General features: G+C 39.7%; 1 pseudogene; it reads right to left on the bottom strand.

Annotated features, from left to right (window-relative positions):
- Positions 1-1,134: 1,134 nt before the first annotated feature.
- LOC123334194 lies at positions 1,135-20,541 on the bottom strand (annotated as a pseudogene).
- Positions 20,542-20,912: the final 371 nt, after the last annotated feature.

A 20,912-nucleotide genomic window follows, 5' to 3' on the forward strand; every position in this document is an offset into this window, starting at 1 on the left:
AGGGTCATTCAGGCTTTAGCTACAGGTTAATCTGGACTCAGCAGATGGTGATTGCAGCCATGAAATTAAAAGATGCTTACTCCTTGGAAGGAAGGTTATGACCAACCTAGACAGCATATTAAAAAGCAGAGATGTTACTTTGTCAACAAAGGTCCATCTAATCAAGGCTATGGTTTTTCCAGTGGTCATGTATGGATGTGAGAGTCGGACTATAAAGAAAGCTGATGCTTTTGAACTGTGGTGTTGGAGAAGACTCTTGAGAGTCCCTTGGACTGCAAGGAGATCCAACCAGTCCATCATAAAGGAGATGAGTCCTGGGTGTTCATTGGAAGGACTGATGCTGAAGCTGAAACTCCAGTACTTTGGCCACCCGATGCAAAGAACTGACTCATTGGAAAAGACCCTGATGCTGGGAAAGGTTGAGGGCAGGAGGAGAAGGGGACGACAGAGGATGAGATGATTGGATGACATCACCAACTCGATGGACATGGGTTTGGGTAGACTCCAGCAGTTGGTGATAGATAGGGAGGCCTGGTGTGCTGTGGTTCATGGGGTTGCAAAGAGTCGGACACGACTGAGCAACTGAACTGAACTGAATCTGGACTCTTCTGTGGTCAGTTGTCTCTGTCTTCTTTTTCTTAATGTTTTGTTGTAGATGTTGTTTTCTATTCTAATGAAGTATAACTGACAAATGAAAGTTGTACATATTTGAAGTATACAACTAGATATTTTATATACATATAAACTGTGAAATGATCAATACTATCAAGCTAAATAATATATTCACCACCTCAAAGAATTACCATTTTCTTTTTTTGTTTGTTTTTGTGGTGAGAACACTTTAGACCTACCCTTCTATCAAATTTCAGTGGTACAATGACCTGCTTTATTGTATGCATTATTTCTTCCTTGGGCTTGTTTATCTTGTGCTGGACAAATAGTTGTAGTTGTTGCAAACTTTACACCCCACACCATAACATCCAGGACCAGAGAGAACATATCTTTATCCCACTGTGAAACTCAAGAATTGGGCTTCATAGAGTAAATGCTTCACCCTGAACCATCACTCTAATCATGGATGTATATGATGATTGACTTAAACTATAAGTTACCTGTCCATCTTTTAATGCATTGTCAAGGATGCTTTCTCAGAATGGCTTTAGGCTGATCCGAGTCCAGAACTACAGATGAGGGTGGAGTCAACAAACCAAACACCACACAGCTGCTATGCAAGTGTGACGAGGTAGATTCAAACCTAGAGAAGTAACTAACCACTGTAATGCAGGTAGGAAGATTGCAGCAGCTCCTTTGTTTGCCCTCCCCTATCCCATATTCTTCACCTTTGCTCCCTCTCCCATCACAACTTCGTTTTTCAAAAACAGCCACCTGCACTTGGTCCCTCCAGATGTTCTGCATTCCCTGGGCCTCCTCTCTCAGACCCCTAACCAATTTAAAGCAATCAACTTAGGATAAGCTGCCTTTCCCTGCTGCTGTTGCTGCTGCTGCTGCTAAGTCGCTTCAGTCATGTCCGACTCTGTGCGACCCCATAGATGGCAGCCCACCAGGCTCCCCCATCCCTGGGATTCTCCAGGCAAGAACACTGGAGTGGGTTGCCATTGCCTTCTTAGTTCAACCCAAATAAGTTGCTGTACTAAGAAACTAAGAAACAACAAACTATGAAAACAGTAAACCGTGAAATCAAATTAGCAAGGCAAAACTTTCCAGCTCAGAAGACAATGATGATCTTTCTCTTCCCATGTCTCATTGTTCACTGAACCCAGGGCAGACGAGGCATGAGTGCTGAAAATGGAAGAAAATGTAGGAAGCCATAGGAACTGCAGACATGTTTTATTCTCAGTGGCTGCCGCAGCAGCAATCCAAACATGGCTGACACAGCAGAGGCAGTCACAAGGGCTTTTCAGGTGGTGCTTATATAGGTATACAGACCAAAGGTGGCAAGTGGCCAAGTGAGTACATCATGATGCATGTGCACATTGTTATAAATGACCTCAGCTGTTACATGACCATGCAAAGTCATTATTTACAGAATGTAGAGTGAGAGCGAGAGGATGTGGGGTGAGAGAGCCTGACCACCGCCATCTTAGCTAATTACTATTTCCCTACACCCCACTACTTTGTACTCACTGTGTCCCTGCTGCGTGGTAAGTGTCTAATAAGTATTTGATTAATTAATGGATCCTAAAATAATTGAAATCTAGACATGGATAGCTTAACTCATTCTGTTTTTTGGGGCATTAGTCATGAAGAATCGATTTTCAACATTCTCCAATTCGGCATGTGCTAGTTGGCCTACCTGCAAAAATTTACCTGTAACCATCAAAACAATACTCACAATGCTTTCATAGTCATTCATGGACATGTTTAGAGTGGTTCAAAATGCCACCCGCCTAACTAGTTCCCAGATGAGGTTGCACAAGGTGATGTTCTGTCTTTTTTTTTTCAGTTCTCAAACTTCAAATGTGTCCTTTTTACTGTCTGTTTAGTGCCACATTTGTTGTTTTCTTTGTTTTGATGATTTTGCTGCTTAAAGCAGCCCTAAATCAAAATGCCACAGTGTTGTCAAGTGTTGCTAAGCACAAGAAGGCTGGTATATGCCTTATGGAGAAAATACACATGTAGATGAGATTTGTTCAGGTATGAATTGTAGGGTTTTAAGCCATGAGTTCAGTGTTAAGGAATCAACAGAAAAAGAAGAGGAAATTCATTTATCTGTATATGGAGACACTCCAGAAAGTGCTAAAATACTATCTATAATGCTATGATGAAAATATGGGAAAGGAGTTAGACTTGTGAATTCATGATGTCATGGCTGGTTTTTATTTGTCTGTTGTTTTAAAAATATAGTGGAGGGCAAGCTGTGTACCTAAAAGCCAAAGAAATTTATGTCCATGTTACCCAGGATTATGACAAGGTTAAACACTTCTTAGCTAGTATTTTATTATAAAGAAATACTGCATACAATAAATTATTTGGAAATGTATATATCTTTTAATCTCTAAGTCAGCATTCCCTGTGACTTTAACAGAACAAGAACATGTTCTACATAGTCTCATTGCCTTGATCTCACTTCAGTCCTGAGGATCAAGACTCGTCTTTTCTTGATCAGCTTCATTTCAGAGATGCACTCCCACTACTACCTCTCAGATGTCACCCATATCAGTGACTCTAAAATTTTAATGCACTTATGAACTCCTTCTGATTTTGCAGAAATGCAGATTATGAATTAGGACGTCTAAGGTGAGGTCCAAGACTCGGTATTTCTTTCTTTTTTTTTTAATTTTTAAAAACAAAAGTTAAAAAAATGGACACTTACATTTACCTTTTTTTCAAAAAAGAGGGTTTGCAGTGATCCTGATCACAACATGACTCTCTCTTGTTATCTGATGTTTTCTTGAGAGAAGGAAAAGGATGCAGTCACCAGTAGCATATTGAGAGTTGTTCAAAATATCAGCATGCCCATGGGAGTGTATCCCATGGTGAACATCATCCATCACCTGGGTCATAGCAGAAAAGAGATGTAAAATCTTCCATCCCTTTACTTTGGGAAGGACCCAAGGATTCCATTACATTCAAAAGAACAATGATTTTTGTCATGTCCTCTAGAGATAAATCTCCCATCCTATCTGGGGTCAAACAAGCCTTGGGGTCAGGAAATTCTTCCTTTTGCTTAACACTAATGAGGCCATTCTTTTTGTGTTCTTGGCAGCAGAGAAAAAAATAGCCATCATCCTCTATACTGTGACACTTCTGAAGTCTATGCTCAATGTTGATGCTTCTCAAGTGATCCTGTAGCTTTTTCTCTCTAGGGTAAATAATCGCAGGTCTTTAGCCCTTCTTTGCTGGTCACTGATTGACTATTTTGCTTTTACTCTGAACTCTTTCCATATTCTCTCAACCCCATTGAGCAATGGAGACCAGAACTGGCCCAGCTTCATAACAGTTCTGATCTGTGTGGACCAGTATAGCAGTTACCTCATGATACAAACATGCTTCTCATTTGCCACAGTTTTCTGCTTGTATTTTTTTTTTTTTCAGTAAACAGAACTGCAGAGTTGTGACAATTCCTGCCAGTCAGCTGGCTATTAAATAAAGCTATACTTTTAATTTTCCACTCAATTGCCTTTGAGTAGCCAACATCTTGCCCTTGAATGTATTTACTTTTCAACTCCAAGTGCATAATCCTTAATTTTTTTCTCTGCTAAACTGCATCTGGTCTATGTCCAATTATTCCAGTTGACCAGTATTGCCTTGTATGACCACTGTAGCCTACAGAGATATTTCCTTTTTGTGACACTTCAGGGTTTTGGTTATTAGTTGCCTGGTCCCTACATATATTTTCTGTTGATCAGTGTATTAGTCATATTATGTTAAATTATACTGCTGTAAACAAATCATCTCCAAATCTCAGTGGCTTATAATCAGTTTTGAGTTTTCTTTTTTTCATTCATACTACGTTTCCTACACTGGTCATCAGAGGGGCTTTGTTCATCATAGTCACTCCATGGTCCACTTTGGTCCATCTTGTGGTGCAACCACCTCAACGCAAGGCTTCAGGGTTTGCTGGGACAGGGACACAGAGCATGGAGAATGGAAGAGTTTGACATGTTTATTCCATCTAGAAGTGATACACATTTCTTATGCTAACATTTTTTTGGCTAAAGCAAGTCACGTTATTGTGACTCACTCCAAAAGCAATATGGGCCCCAAAAGAAAGAAGAACTGGAGAGAAATCCTGGTGTTACTGACTCCAAGCTTACTCTGCTTATCACACAACAGGCCAATGAATCTGAGAGATGATGTGTTGAGGCAAGAAACATGACTTTGTTCAGAAAGCCAGCTGACCAAGAAGACAGCAGACTAATGCCTCAAAGTAACCATCTTACTGGGGCCTGGAAACCAAGTTCTTTCATAGAGTCAGAGAGAGAAGCATTGAAGAACTAAAGTCAAAAGGCAGAATAGAGAGGGAGAGGCAGGGAAGTAAAGTAAAAAGCGTCTACAGTCTTGCAGAATATCTCCCAGAAGGGCGAGCCTTTGGAAGGGGTGTGTTAATCTCTTGTTTTTATAGCCATTCACGAGTGAGTGGAGTCAGATTATCACTTTGTGAGCTAAACAAAGGCACTTTAACAGTCACACAGAGAGGTAAGGCCCCTTGAGGCAGACCATTATGTATGATTAACAAAGGCTAATAATAACAAATTATTAACAAAGGCTAATAGAGTTTTGCCAGAAGAATGCACTGGTCATAGCAAACACCCTTTTCCAACAACACAAGAGAAGACTCTACAAATGGACATAACCAGATAGTCAACACCAAAATCAGATTGATTATATTCTTTTTTATTTTAAATTTAACTTATTTATTTTAATTGGAGGCTAAATACTTTACAATATTGTAGTGATTTTTGCCATACATCGACATGAATCAGCCATGGGTGCACATGTGTTCCCAACCAGAACCCCCCTCCCACCTCCCTCCCCATCCTATCCCCCAGGGTCATCCTACTGCACCAGCCCTAAGCACCCTGTCTCATGCGTCTAACCTGGACCAGTGATCCACTTCACACATGATAATATACACGTTTCAAGGCTACCCTCTCAAATCATCCCACCCTCGCCTTCTCCCACAGAGTCCAAAAGACTGTTCTTTACATCTGTGTCTCTTTTGCTGTCTCGCATATAGGGTCATCATTACCATCTTTCTAAATTCCATATATATGCGTTAATATGCTGTATTGGTGGAGAAGGAAATGGCACCCTACTCCAGTACTCTTGCCTGGAAAATCCCATGGGCGGAAGAGCCTGGTGGGCTGCAATCCATGGGGTTGCGAAGAGTCGGAGATGACTGGGTGACTTCACTTTTACTTTTCACCTTCATGCATTGGAGAAGGAAATGGCAACCCACTCCAGTGTTCTTGCCTGGAGAATCCCAGGGACAGGGGATCCTGGTAGGCTGCCGTCTATGGGGTCGCACAGAGTCGGACACGACTGAAGTGACTTAACAGCATGCTGTATTGGTGTTTTTCTCTCTGACTTACTTTACTCTATACAATAGGCTCCAATTTCATTCATCTCATTAGAACTGATTCAAATGTATTCTTTTTAATGGCTGAGTAATATTCCATTATGTGTATGTACCACAGCTTTCTTATCTGTTCATCTGCCGATAGACATCTAGGTTGCTTCCATGTCCTGGCTATTGTACAGTGCTGCAATGAACATTGGGGTACATATGTCTCTTTCAATTCTGGTTTCCTCAGTGTGTATGCCCAGCAGTGGGATTGCTGGGTTGTATGGCAGTTCTATTTCCAGTTTTTTAAGGAATCTCCACACTGTTCTCCATAGTGGCTGTACTAGTTTGCATTCCCACCAGCAATTTAAAAGTGTTCCTTTTTCTCCACACTCTCTCCAGAATTTATTGTTTGTAGACTTTTTGATAGCAGCCATTCTGACTGGCATAAGATGGTATCTCATTGTGGTTTTGATTTGCATTTCTCTGATAATGAGTGATGGTGAGCATATTTCATGTGTTTGTTAGCCATCTGTATGTCTTCTTTGGAGAAATGTCTGTTTATTTCTTTGGCCCATTTTTTTTATTGGGTCGTTTATTTTTCTGGAATTGAGCTGCAGGAGCTGCTTGTATATTTTGGAGATTAGTTCTTTCCCAGGTGCTTCACTTGCTGTTATTTTCTCCCATTCTGAAGGCTGTCTTGCTTAGAGTTTCCTTTGTTGTGCAAAAGCTTTTAAGTTTAATTAGGTCCCATTTGTTTATTTTTTCTTTTATTTCCAATATTCTGGGAGGTGGATCATAGAGGATCCTGCTGTGATTTACGTCGGAGAGTGGTCTGCCTATGTTTTCCTTTAGGAGTTTTATAGTTTCTGGCCTTACATTTAGATCTTTAATCCATTTTGAGTTTATTTCTGTGTATGGTGTTAGAAAGTGTTCTAGTTTCATTCTTTTACAAATGGTTGACCAGTTTTCCCAGCACCACTTGTTAAAGAGATTGTCTTTTCTCCATTGTATATTCTTGCCTCCTCTGTCAAAGATAAGGTGTCCATAGGTGCATGGATTTATCTCTGGGCTTTCTGTTTTGTTCCATTGATCTGTATTTCTGTCCTTGTGCCAGTACCATACTGTCTTGATGACTAGCTTTGTAGCAGAGCCTGAAGTCAGGCAGGTTGATTCCTCCAGTTCCATTCTTCTTTCTCAAGATTGCTTTGGCTATTCGAAGTTTTTTATATTTCCATACAAATTGTGAAATTATTTGTTCTAGTTCTCTGAAAAATACCGTTGGTAGCTTGATAGGGATTGCATTGAATCTATAGATTGCTTTGGGTAGTATACTCATTTTCACTATATTGATTCTTCCAATCCATGAACATGGTATATTTCTCCATCTATTTGTGTCCTCTTTGATTTCTTTCATCAGTGTTTTATAGTTTTCTATATATAGGTCTTTTGTTTCTTTAGGTAGATTCATTTCTAAGTATTTTATTTTTTTCATTGCAGTGGTGAATGGAATTGTTTCCTTAATTTATCTTTCTGTTTTCTCATTGATACTGTATAGGAATGCAAGGGATTTCTGTGTGTTAATTTTATATCCTGAAACTTTAGCATATTCATTGATTAGCTGTAGTGATTTTCTGGTTGAATCTAAAGGGTTTTCTATGTATAGGATCATGTCATTTGCAAATAGTGAGTTTTACTTCTTCTTTTCCAATCTGGATTCCATTTATTTATTTTTCTTCTCTGATTGCTGTGGCTAAAACTTCCAAAACTATGTTGAATAGTAGTGGTGAGAGTAGGCACCCTTGTCTTGTTCCTGACTTTAGGGGAACTGCTTTCAATTTTTAACCATTGAGGATAATGTTTGATGTGGGTTTTTCATATACAGTTTTCATTATGTTGAGGCATGTTCCTTCTATTCCTACTTTCTGGAGGGTTTTTATCACAAACAGATGTTGAATTTTGTCAAACGCTTTGCCTGCATCTATTGAGATAACTGTATGGTTTTTATTTTTCAATTTGTTATTGTGATATATCACATTGATTGGTTTGTGGATATTGAAGAATCCTTGCATCCCTGGGATAAAGCCCACTTGGTCATGAGGTATGATCTTTTTAATATGTTGTTGGATTCTGTTTGCTAGAATTTTGTTAAGGATTATTGCATCTATGCTCGTCAGTGATATTGGCCTGTAGTTTTATTTTTTTGTGGCATCTTTGTCAGGTTTTGGTATTAGGGTGATGGTGGCCACATAGAATGAGTTTGGAAGTTTACCTTCCTCTGCCGTTTTCTGGAAGAGTTTGAGTAGGACAGGTGCTAGCTCTTCTCTAAATTTTTTGTAGAATTCAGCTGTGAAGCCATCTGGTACTGGGCTTTTGTTTTTTGAAAGATTTCAGATTACAATTTCAATTTCTGTGCTTGTGATGGGTCTGTTAAGATTTTCTATTTCTTCCTGGTTCAGTTTTGGAAAGTTATACTTTTCTAAGAATTTGTCCATTTCTTCCAAGTTGTCCATTATATTGGCATATAGTTGCTGATAGTAGTTTCTTATGATCCTCTGTATTTCTGTGTTGTCTGTTGTCATTTCTCCATTTTCATTTCTAATTTTGTTGATTTGATTCTTCTCCCTTTGTTTCTTGATGAGTCTGGTTAATGTTTTGTGTATTTTAGTTATCTTCTCAAGGAACCAGCTTTTAGCTTTGTTATTTTTTCTATGGTCTTCTTTCTTTCTTTTTCACTTATTTCTGCCTAATTTTTATGATCTTGGGTTCTTCACTTCTTCCTTTTCTAGTTGCTTTAGGTGTAGAGTTAGATTGTTTATTTGCCTTTTCTCTTGTTTCTTGAGGTAGGCATGAATTGCTATGATCCTTCCCCTTAGCACTGCTTTTACTGAGTCCCATAGGTTTTGGATTGTTGTGTTTTCACTTTCATTCAATTCTATGCATATTTTGATTTCTTTCTTGATTTCTTCTGTGATTTGTTGGTTATTCAGAAGTCTGTTGTTTAGCCTCCATATGTTTGTACTTTCAATAGTCTTTTTCCTGTATTTGACATCTAATCTTACTGCATTGTGATCAGAAAAGATACTTGGATGATTTCAATTTTTCTGAACTTACCAAGGCTAGATTTATGGCCCAGGATGTGATCTATCCTGGAGAAGATGCCATGTGCACTTGAGAAAAAGGTGAAATTCACTGTTTTGGTGTGAAATGTCTTATAGATATCAATTAAGTCTAACTGGCCCATTTGGAGAAGGCAATGGCAACCCACTCCAGCACTCTTGCGTGGAAAACCCCATGGATGGAGGAACCTGGTAGGCTTCAGTCCATGTGGTGGCAAAGATCGGACACGACTGAGCGACTTCACTTTCATTTTTCACTTTCATGTATTGGAGAAGGAAATGGCAACCTACTCCAGCACTCTTGCCTGGAGAATCCCAGGGACGGTGGAGCCTGGTGGGCTGCCATCTCTGGGGTCGCACAGAGATGGACACGACTGAAGAGACTTAGCAGCAGCAGCAGCAACTTGTCCATTGTATCATTTAAAGTTTGTGTTTCCATGTTAATTTTCTGTTTAGTTGATCTATCCATAAGTGTGAGTGGGGTATTAAAGTCTCCCACTATTATTGTTTTACTGTTAATTTCCCGTTTCATATTTGTTAGCATTTGCCTTACATATTGTGGTGTTCCTATGTTGGGTGCATATATATTTATAATTATTAAATCTTCTTCTTGCATTGACTCTTTGATCATTACATAGTATCCTTCTTTGTTTCTTTTCACGGCCTTTATTTTAAAGTCTATTTTATCTGATATGAGTATTGTTACTCTTGCTTTCTTTTGGTCTCCATTTGTGTGAAATATCTTTTTCCAGCCCTTCACTTTCAATTTGTATATGTCCCTTGTTTTCAGGTGGGTCTCTTATAGGCAGCATATATAGGGGTCTTATTTTTTTATCCATTCAGCTAGCCTTTGTCTTTTGGTTTGGGCATTCAGCTCATTCACGTTTAAGGTAATTATTGATAAGTATGATCCCGTTGCCATTTACTTTGTTGTTTTGGGTTCAAGTTTATAAACTTTTTCTGTGTTTCATGTCTAGAGAAGATCCTTTAGCATTTGTTGAAGAGCTGGTTTGGTGGTGCTGAATTCTCTCAGCTTTTGCTTGCCTGTAAAGCTTTTGATTTCTCCTTTATATTTGAATGAGATCCTTGCTGGGTAGTAATCTGGGTTGTAGGTTTTTCTCTTTCATCACTTTAAGTATGTCCTGCCATTCCCTTCTGGCCTAAAGAGTTTCTATTGAAAGATCAGCTGTTATCCTTATGGGAATCCCCTTGTTTGTTATTTGCTGTTTTCCCCATGATGCTTTTAATATTTGTTCTTTGTGTTTGATCTTCATTAATTTGATTAATATGTGTCTTGAGTGTTTTGCCTTGGGTTTATCTTGTTTGGGACTCTGGGTTTCTTGGATTAGAGTGGCTATTTCCTTCCCCATTTTAGGGAAGTTTTCAACTATTATATCCTAAAGTATTTTCTCAAGGCCTTTCTTTTTGTCTTTTTCTTCTGGGACTCCTGTGATTCAAATGTTGGGGCATTTGACATTGTCCCAGAGGTCTCTCAGGTTGTCCTCACATCTGTTAATTCTTTTTTCTTTTTCCTCTCTTCTTATTTCCACCATTCTATCTTCCACCTCACTTATCCTATCTTCTGCCTCAGTTATTCTACTATTGATTCCCTCCAGAGTGTTTTTGATTCTCAGTTATTACATTATTCATTATTGATTGACTCTTTTTTATTTCTTCTAGGTCTTTGTTAAACATTTCTTGCATCCTCTCAATCCTTGTCTCCAGACTATTTATCTGTAATTCCATTTTGTTTTCAGGATTTTGGATCATTTTTACTATCATTATTCTGAATCCTTTTTCAGGTAGACTCCCTATCTGCCCCTCTTTTGTCTGGTTTGGTGGGCATTTATTGTGTTCCTTTACCTGCTGAAATGCAAATCAAAACCACAATGAGGTACCATTTCACGCCAGTCAGAATGGCTGCTATCCAAAAGTTTATAAGTAATAAATGCTGGAGGGGGTGTGGAGAAAAGAGAACCCTCTTATACTGTTGGTGGGAATGCAAACTAGTACAGCCATTGTGGACAACAGTGTGGAGATTACTTTAAAAAACTGGAAATAGAACTGCCTTATGACCAAGCAATCCCACTGCTGGGCATACACATTGAGAAAACCTGAACTGAAAGAGACACGTGTACCCCAATGTTCATCACAGCACTGTTTATAATAGCCAGGGTATGGAAGCAACCTAGATGTCCATCAGCAGATGAAAGGATAAGAAAGCTGTGGTACATATACACAATGGAGTATTCAGTTCAATTCAGTTACTCAATCGTGTCCGACTCTTTGCAAGCCCATGAATTGCAGCACGCCAGGCCTCCCTGTCCATCACCAACTCCCGGAGTTCACCCAGACTCAAGTCCATTGAGTCAGTGATGCCATCCAGCCATCTCATCCTCTGCCGTCCCCTTCTCCTCCTGCCCTCAATCCCTCCTAGCATAAGTCTTTTCCAATGAGTCAACTCTTCACATGAGGTGGCCAAAGTACTGCAGTTTCAACTTTAGCATCATTCCTTCCAAAGAAATACCAGGGCTGATTTCCTTCAGAATGGACTGGTTGGATCTCCTTGCAATCCAAGGGACTCTCAAGAGTCTTCTCCAACACCACAGTTCAAAAGCATCAATTCTTCAGTGCTCAGCCTTCTTCACAGTCCAACTCTCACATCCATACATGACCACTGGAAAAACCATAGCCTTGACTAGACGGACCTTTGTTGGCAAAGTAACGTCTCTGGTTTTCAATATGCTATCTAGGTTGGTTATAACTTTTCTTCCAAGGAGTAAGCGTCTTTTAATTTCATGGCTGCAGTCACCATCTGCAGTGATTTTGGAGCCCAAAAAAATAAAGTCTGACACTGTTTCCACTGTTTCCCCATCTATTTCCCATGAAGTGACAGGACCAGATGCCATGATCTTCGTTTTCTGAATGTTGAGCTTTAAGCCAACTTTTTCACTCTCCACTTTCACTTTCATCAAGAGGCTTTTTAGTTCCTCCTCACTTTCTGCCATAAGGGTGGTCTCATCTGCATTTCTGAGGTTATTGAGATTTCTCCCAGAAAACTTGATTCCAGCTTGTGTTTCTTCCAGTCCAGTATTCCTCATGATGTACTCTGCAAAGAAGTTAAATAAGCAGGGTGACAATATACAGCCTTGACATACTACTTTTCCTATTTGGAACCAGTCTGTTGTTCCATGTCCAGTTCTAACTGTTGCTTCCTGACCTGCATACAAATTTCTCAAGAGGCAGATCACGTGGTCTGGTATTCCCATCTCTTTCAGAATTTTCCATAGTTTATTGTGATCCACACAGTCAAAGGCTTTTGCATAGTCAATAAAGCAGAAATAGATGTTTTTCTGGAACTCTCTTGCTTTTTCCATGATCCAGCAGATGTTGGCAATTTGATCTCTGGTTCCTCTGCCTTTTCTAAAACCAGCTTGAACATCAGGAAGTTCATGGTTCACATATTGCTGAAGCCTGGCTTGGAGAATTTTGAGCATTACTTTACTAGCGTGTGAGATGAGTGCAATTGTGCAGTAGTTTGAGCCTTCTTTGGTATTGCCTTTCTTTGGGATTGGAATGAAAACTGACCTTTTCCAGTCCTGTGGCCACTGCTGAGTTTTCCAAATTTGCTGGCATATTGAGTGCAGCACTTTCACAGCATCGTCTTTCAGGATTTGAAATAGCTCAACTGGAATTCCATCACCCTCACTAGCTTTGTTCATAGTGATGCTTTCTAAGGCCCACTTGACTTCACATTCCAGGATGTCTGGCTCTAGGTAGTGATCACACCATCGTGATTATCTGGGTTGTGAAGATCTTTTTTGTACAGTTCTTCTGTGTATTCTTGCCATCTCTTCTTAATATCTTCTGCTTCTGTTAGGTCCATACCATTTCTGTCCTTTATCAAGCCCATCTTTGCATGAAATGTTCCCTTGGTATCTCTAATTTTCTTGAAGAGATCTCTAGTCTTTCCCATTCTGTTGTTTTCCTCTATATCTTCGCATTGATCACTGACGAAGGCTTTCTTATCTCTTCCTGCTATTCTTTGGAACTCTGCATTCAGATGCTTATATGTTTCCTTTTCTCCTTTGCTTTTCGCTTCTCTTCTTTTCACAGCTATTTGTAAGGCCTCCCCAGACAGCCATTTTGCTTTTTTGCATTTCTTTTCCATGGGGATGGTCTTGATCCCTGTCTCCTGTACAATGTCACGAACCTCATTCCATAGTTCATCAGGCACTCTATCTATCAGATCTAGGCCCTTAAATCTATTTCTCACTTCCACTGTACTCAGCCATTAAAAAGAATACATTTGAATCAGTCCTAATGAGATGGATGAAACTGGAGTCTATTATACAGAGTGAAGTAAGCCAGAAAGAAAAACACCAATACAGTATACTAATGCATATATATGGAATTTAGAAAGATGGTACAAATAACCCTGTATATAAGACAGTAAAAGAGACAGTGATGTATAGAACAGTCTTTTGGACTCTGTGGGAGAGGGAGAGGGAGGGATGATTTGGGAGAATGGTATTGAAACATGTATAATATCATGTAGGAAGCGAGTCGCCAGTTCAGGTTCGATGCATGATACTGGATGCTTGGGGCTGGTGTACTTGGACGACCCAGAGGGATGGTACGGGGAGGGAGGAGGGAGGAGGATTAAGGATGGGGAACACGTGTATACCTGTGGTGGATTCATGTTGATGTATTGCAAAACCAATACAATATTATAAAGTTAAAAAATAAACACACACATGCAAACAAAAGAAATATATATTAATATATATTAATTAAGTAATATATAATAATTAATATATTATAAATAAATAAAATATATGTAATATGAAATATATTCCTTATCATATTATTTTATATATATATATATAAGAATCTTATATATATATATATAAGAACTGAATAACACTGCTTTAGAGCAGAAATTCACACAAAATTGGAAATCAACTATACTTCTGTAAAACCAAAATTTTTTTAAAAAGAGTGGTCAATGGAAAATTGCATCTGTTTCAACTCAAAGAAATCACTAAATAACTAGGAAAGTGCAAAATTTCTTGCCAAAGTGAGACTTCTAACCAGACAAGCATCAGATGTCTCAACACAACAAAGATGGCATAAAGGAAAAGAGTTTTAGAAGACTATAAATTTGGTGCAAATTCAACACAGACTTTTACTGAGAGCAATAGTGCATGCAGGTAAGACAATTTGGCAGGGATACAAATAGTAAAAAAAAAGGTGGATGTTGCTCTCAAAAGGCTTAAAAATTAAAAGGGAAAAGGAACATATATAGCCACAACAAAAGGTCTAAAATGAGGAGAAGATTTAGCAAAATCCAGTTAAATTGTGATAGCACTTTAGATAAGGCAGAGACAGCTCCCGCTTGTGGATCAGGGAAGGTCTTCTTCAGGAAGTGATACCTGAAATAAGCCTGATGGTCTATTCACATCTAAATACATGAAGGGCCCTTGGGCTTAATTTCATTCAGAATTTAAATTATGAATTTTAAAGCCTTATAACACAGGATAGAAAAATAATTCTGCAAAATTACATTTAGCTTATATCGACCATTCGGTAGAAATAAACAACAACCAAAACAGGTATAAAAGGAGAGTGGAAAGGTCAACATCACTGTCCTATGTCTACATGTGTCCTGAGCTCTTGAGCTGCTGGAATATCCTTCCAAAGGGAGAAGAGTGCTTGGGGGTTCACAGTGTGTCCTGATGAGCATAGAGATGGAAGTCATTCTACATGGAATGGAGATGAGAAGGAAGGGGCTGATAGATAAGAAGAAAGGGGCTGGGAGAAGGAAAACTGAGAAAATAGAGAGAAAAAAAAAAATGGGCCAGCAAGTGGAGACTGAGGGAAAGGGTAGGAAAAATGGACACAAAAACTCACCAGTGCTTCCTGAGCCAAAATGCAAGATCTGTTAGGAGTACCAGGGGCACAATCACTGTCAAAATGATCCAACCCACAGAGCAGTGATGATCTGCGGATGGATATGCACACAAGGGTGTCCTCTCAAACTGACCCACTGTTTTACTGCATTTCTGTGCTCTTGATTTGTTATTCAAGTATCTGTCTCAACAATCTCCTTCTTCCCTATTTCCTCTCCTATCCCTCATCAGTGATGACTCCATATAACCTCCTTCCTATATGGGGCTCTCATTTTCAACTCCCATATTTCTTATTTTTATTCCTTTTGTGTCTGGAGTCCCTGTAAAAGGGAAAGTGAAGTCACTCAGTCATGTCCGACTCTTTGCGACCCAGTGGACTGTAGCCTACCAAGCTCCTCCATCCATGGGATTCTTCAGGCAAGAATACTGGAGTGGGTTGCCATTTCCTGCTCTAGGGGGTCTTCCCAACCCAGGGATAGAACCCAGGTTTCCACGCATTGGAGGCAGACACTTTAACCTCTGAGCCACCAGGGAAGCCCAGAATCCCCCAATTTTTCATCTAGCTCTCCTGCTCTACTTGAGGACCACCTATTCCCATCCCAGCAGGGCTCCAGTTCTTCTTCACCCCAGTAGAGGATGATGTTCTGGCCTCCTAGACTGCTGTGCCTCACCTGGCAACTCAGGCCAGATGCCTCACTGGCTTCCACATCCGAGGAAACCCGAAAATACCATGTCCCATCAGCTTTAGCCAAGACATCACTTTTCTGAGTGCCCTATTGCTCATGCTCACCCCACATCCACATCACCCAAATGGGCTTTGGGTAGAAGCCAGAGGCATGACAAACCAGCAACAGATGGACAGGGCCAGGACTGGGACCAAGGGAGAGCCAGGCCTCTTGTCTTACTGCATAGGACAGAGAAAATAGTCAGATGAGGACTCTAGTCCAGACTCAGAGGTTCAGAGCTTCATGTCACTTTAGATGAACATACTTTTTTCCCACCGTTAGCAGTCGTCACCCATTATCCCCTCCCCTACTTGGCTCCTTGTTAGGAAGATGAGGTGTGATTTTAGCAGAAAAAAATTTGTGGAGAGAGGGTGCAGGACTGACCTCATCTCTGGAGATATGCCTTTCCTGCCTCAAGAAGACCCAAGAGGAAACATGGGCAGATGTCATTCAGCAGCTTATGTATTTCCTGGGTGTGTCCGTAAAAGCTGAATAGTCTGCTGACCAACATGACTTGTCTGGAAGCTCAGCAGTTCTGATCCTTGATAAGCAAACTACACAAAGTCTATTGAGGCTTCACCAGCATGCAACTCACAGCCTTCTGTTATCTGTATTTCAAAGGGATCTAGGGAAGAGTAGTTACCAATCAGAGAAAAGAGGACAATAAAAGGAAAAAGCAAATCAAAAGATGATGGAAGCAAAAATAAGAAGTTTAGAAGATTTGAGGAAATGAAGCAAGATTGGCTTGAGAAAAGTTCAAAGAAAAGGAAATTGGTGGTAGTTAGAAATTGAGAAAGAGATGAATGGCATGAGGAGAAGTGTTTGAAGAAGGCAATATAAAGAATGTGGATAATAGATAACAGTATAATAAGGAAGGACTTAGTGTGAGACAATGGGGAGTATAATAATCAAGAGTGAGTGGAATGCAATAGGTTATATTGAGTGTGTAAAAAGAGATGGCTGAAGAGATTGAATGGGGAGGAAAGTCACACTTTAAGGAGTCCATCATAGAGTGAGGAAACTGAAGATATCTAGTCAGAGTCGAGTGAAAGGGGCTGTCACAGGTAACCACTGTTGGAATATAATAAATCACAAGCCAATGAGAGGGAAATGTATAAGTAAGTAGCAGAAGCCTTGAACATTATGGGAAGACAGGATCTGGATTACATCCCTTGCCCAACTGCTCTTCCATGGTAGGGAGAGGTAAGATTCAGAATTGAGTGGAAATTGATTGGAGGATGTATATTAGAGAAATAAGAAACTCAGAGATACACACACACACCTCGCACTGTACCCCCAATCCCCATTGAGGGAACTGAACTTACATTCAAGTTGCCATTTATTGGCACTGTTGTAAAATACCTGCAAAACTATAGTGAATCTCCTGTGAGACACACTTTGCAGTTCTATTAACTCATTGTTGAAGTGGCCCTTGGACCAAGGCCAAAGGTAAATGACTGTGTGAGAGCTGCTTTTCCAGCCATGAGTCTGCAAGTCACCCAACTAAGCTGAGCCCAGATTTTGTACCCAGGGATGGTGGTAAAATCATAAAATCCAAATGTATTAGAAGGAGATTGGCTCCTGGAAGCCTGTGGGAAAAGAACAAAGAGAATGAGAAGGGACATTGGGAAGGAGAGAGAATGGAGAAAGAAAGGTACCAAAGAGGGGAAACTTGGTATATAATAGAAAAGGCAAGCCATCGATATCTCAGTGGACATTTGGCTGCCCCAGGGTTCCAAGAGTTAGTTATACGCAGCCTTCAAGAGAGCACAGAGACCTGGAGTCAGGGATACTTAGAATGGAACTGGGCTGATAACTCTCAATCTCCAGCTTGGGGAAACCATTACACAGGCACACATGCATGCACGCATGTGTGCACGTGTGCGCGCGCACACACACACACACACACACACACATCTTCCTGGATAAGAGCTCTTACCCTCTTCATTGTCACCACCTGGGAGGAGAGTAAGGAACAATGAAAGTTGCAGAAACAGCATCTCATTTGCAGATGTCCTTTCTCACAGAAAAGTAGGTCTTTGATTTCTGTTCTAAACAAACCTACCCCAAAACACCTCTGTTCTGACTTCCTCTTCCTGCCAACAGGCAAACCTTTCCTTTACTCCCTGACTGAAAAAAGAAAGCTTGCTCCTTCCCTAAGCCCTGGACCACATACTCAGATATTCATTTCCCTTCCAGTTCTGATACTCCTCTCTGGATTCCAGTTTCTCTCCTTGTCACCAACATCCATTCTGCTCACCTTTCTATAATTTAACTGCTATGGACCAAATCTTGTTAGAAAGTCAATGTATTTGTAAGGCCTCTTTTCTCATTCATACAATAAAAGAATGAAACTAAACATCTTCTTAGCATCAAATCTAATACTCTCATGCCCCTGCTCTTTTCCGTCAGTTAGTCTTTCGCTTGCTTTTCTGAATATTTCCTCAAATATTCTCTTCCTCTTTCTCACCTTCACCCCACCTCATTCATATCTCTGACTTGTCTTGGTTCCTTTATTAGCTTTTTCAGAATCCCCTATGAGTTCTCTGAGAAACAGTATAAATTGATACATATTCTTCATTATTCTTAGGGAATAGCCAGTAGCCATCACAAAGACCACAGAAATATTGAAACATGTAAAGAAAAACCTCCTCTATTTGACCTATATGGACATATATTCACTCACCAAAGAATCAGTTAGCCTCTGCCTAAACCAAACGTCTATTACACCTGTGAATTGTGTTATGTAGTGGCTGAAAATACAATCACTTTATTCAAGGACGTTTTAAATTCCTTGGGAGAAAAAACATCTAAAACAAGAATTGTAAATCTTGGTGTGCTGAGACTTATTATAAAGTATAAACTCTAAACAAACAACAACAAAGTCCTTGAAACATTTGCCAAAATGGTGGCCCTTAACTCTTTTGTTTACCCAACAGAATCTTGTCTTCAGAGATTGCCTTGAGGTATTTGAACTATAGCCTGTTTAAAAAATTGTTTTCACTGAATAAATTTGAAAATCTAATGGACTTTATTCGATGATTCATGAATTGGGCAGCATTCTTTCTAGCAGATGGAAGGGTATACAGAGGAACAGTTTAAAATGGAGGGTTTTTATAGGAAGAAAGGTGGTGCAGAGGAGCAATTTTCAAAAGAAAAGAAAAGGTTATTTTAAGCCAGGACATATTTTTGAGGGAAAGGGAATGGCAAGAATTTTATCATGTACATTGCCTCTTCTTCCTCTGGAAGGTGGAGAGGGCCTACCTGGAAGATTATCTCATCGGTGCCAATTCAAAATTACAAAATGGTTGATTATGATTACATTTCTGATGAAGGCCAAAACTGCAATTAAGTTAGATATTGAATCAAGGTTTGAACATCCTTTCAACTAATGAAAACATTCTTTCCAGACCTGTGGCCACTGTTGAGTTTTTCAAATTTACTGACATATTGAGTGCAGCACTTTAACAGCATCCTCTTTTAGTTAATAACTCAGCTGGAATTCCATCACCTCCACTACTAGCTTTGTAGTAATGCTTCTTAAGGTCCACTTATATGTGGGTCAACAGTGAGAACCTTACATGGAACAGCTGACTGGTTCAAAATTAGGAAAGGAGTACCATAGGCTGTATATTGTCACCCAGTTTATTTAACTTATATGCAGAGTACCTCATGCAAAATGTCAGGCTAAATGAATGACAAGCTGGAATCAAGATTTCTGGGAGAAATATCAACAACCTCAGATATGCAGATGTCACCACCCTAATGTCAGAAACTGAAGAGGAACTAAAGAGCCTTTTGAGGAAGGTGAAAGAGGAGAGTGAAAAAGCTGGCTTACAACTCAACATTCAAGAACTAAAATCATGGCATCTGGGCCCATCACTTCACGGCAAATAGAAGAAGAAAAAGTAGAAGCAGTGACAGATTTTACTTTCTTGGGCTCCAAAATCACTGTGGATGGTGAATGCAGCCATGAAATTAAAAGATGCTTGCTCCTTGAAAGGAAAGTTAAAACAAACCTAGACAGCATATTAAAAAACAAAGACATCACTTTGCTGACCAAGCTCCGTAGAGTCAAAGCTATGGATTTTCCAGTAATCATGTATAGGTGTGAGAGTTGGACCATACAGAAGGTTGAGCACCAAAGAACTGGTGCTTTCAAATTGTGGTGCTAGAAAAGACTCCTGAGAGTCCTTTGGAAAGCAAGGAGATCAAAACCAGTCAATCCTAAAGGAAATCAACCCTGAATATTCATTTGATGGACTGATGCTGAAGTTGAAGCTCCAAGACTTTGGCCACCTGATGCAAAGGGCTGATTCACTGGAAAAGACCCTGATGCTGGGAAAGATTGAAGGCAAAAGGAGAAAGGGTGACAGAGGATGAGATAGTCATGAGTTTGAGCAAACTCTGGGAAATAGTGAAGGACAGGAAGCCTGGTGTACTGTAGCCCATTGGTCCCAAAGTCAGATCCGACTTAGCAACTGAACAACAGCAAAAAACCTTACTTGATGAAATGAGAAACTTTAGGGTTTTTTTTTTTTTTTTTGAACTGAAGTACATGTTAATAAGTATGATGTTTACACAAAGGATCCTGCTGCTGTAAATCTCTTATTAATGATGTAAAAATTAATAAACAATTAAATAAATTAATTAAATAAAGTCAGGAAACCCAAAGTGGAGGTTCTCAGGATTTCACATGGCTCACCATGATTGCAGATGCCAAATTGCAATGCTTTGTTCTTCCTGAATAAACCCATCTTGTCTGGGGATACATCTGGTCATCTATTTGTTTTAGGTCAACACATAATAAGAAACTAGTAATAATATGTGGGAAGTAAAGTGAATAGAATATTCTGGAGTTATTTATACAAGATTCTCTTCTTATTGGTCTTCCCTGAATGTTCCATGCTTGCTTTATCATATGCTGCTCTCTGCTTGAAATGCTGATCTCCCTCATTCATGGTGTTTATAACTATTTAAAGTCTCTTAAATATTTTTTTTGGAGAAGGCAATGGCATCCCACTCCAGTACTCTTGCCTGGAAAATCCCATGGATAGAGGAGCCTGGTAGGCTGCAGTCCATGGGGTCGCTAAGAGTCGGACACGACTGAGCGACTTCACTTTCATTT

Source organism: Bubalus bubalis, chromosome 6 (genome assembly GCF_019923935.1).
Source record: "Bubalus bubalis isolate 160015118507 breed Murrah chromosome 6, NDDB_SH_1, whole genome shotgun sequence".
In the NCBI taxonomy this organism is placed as follows: domain Eukaryota; kingdom Metazoa; phylum Chordata; class Mammalia; order Artiodactyla; family Bovidae; genus Bubalus; species Bubalus bubalis.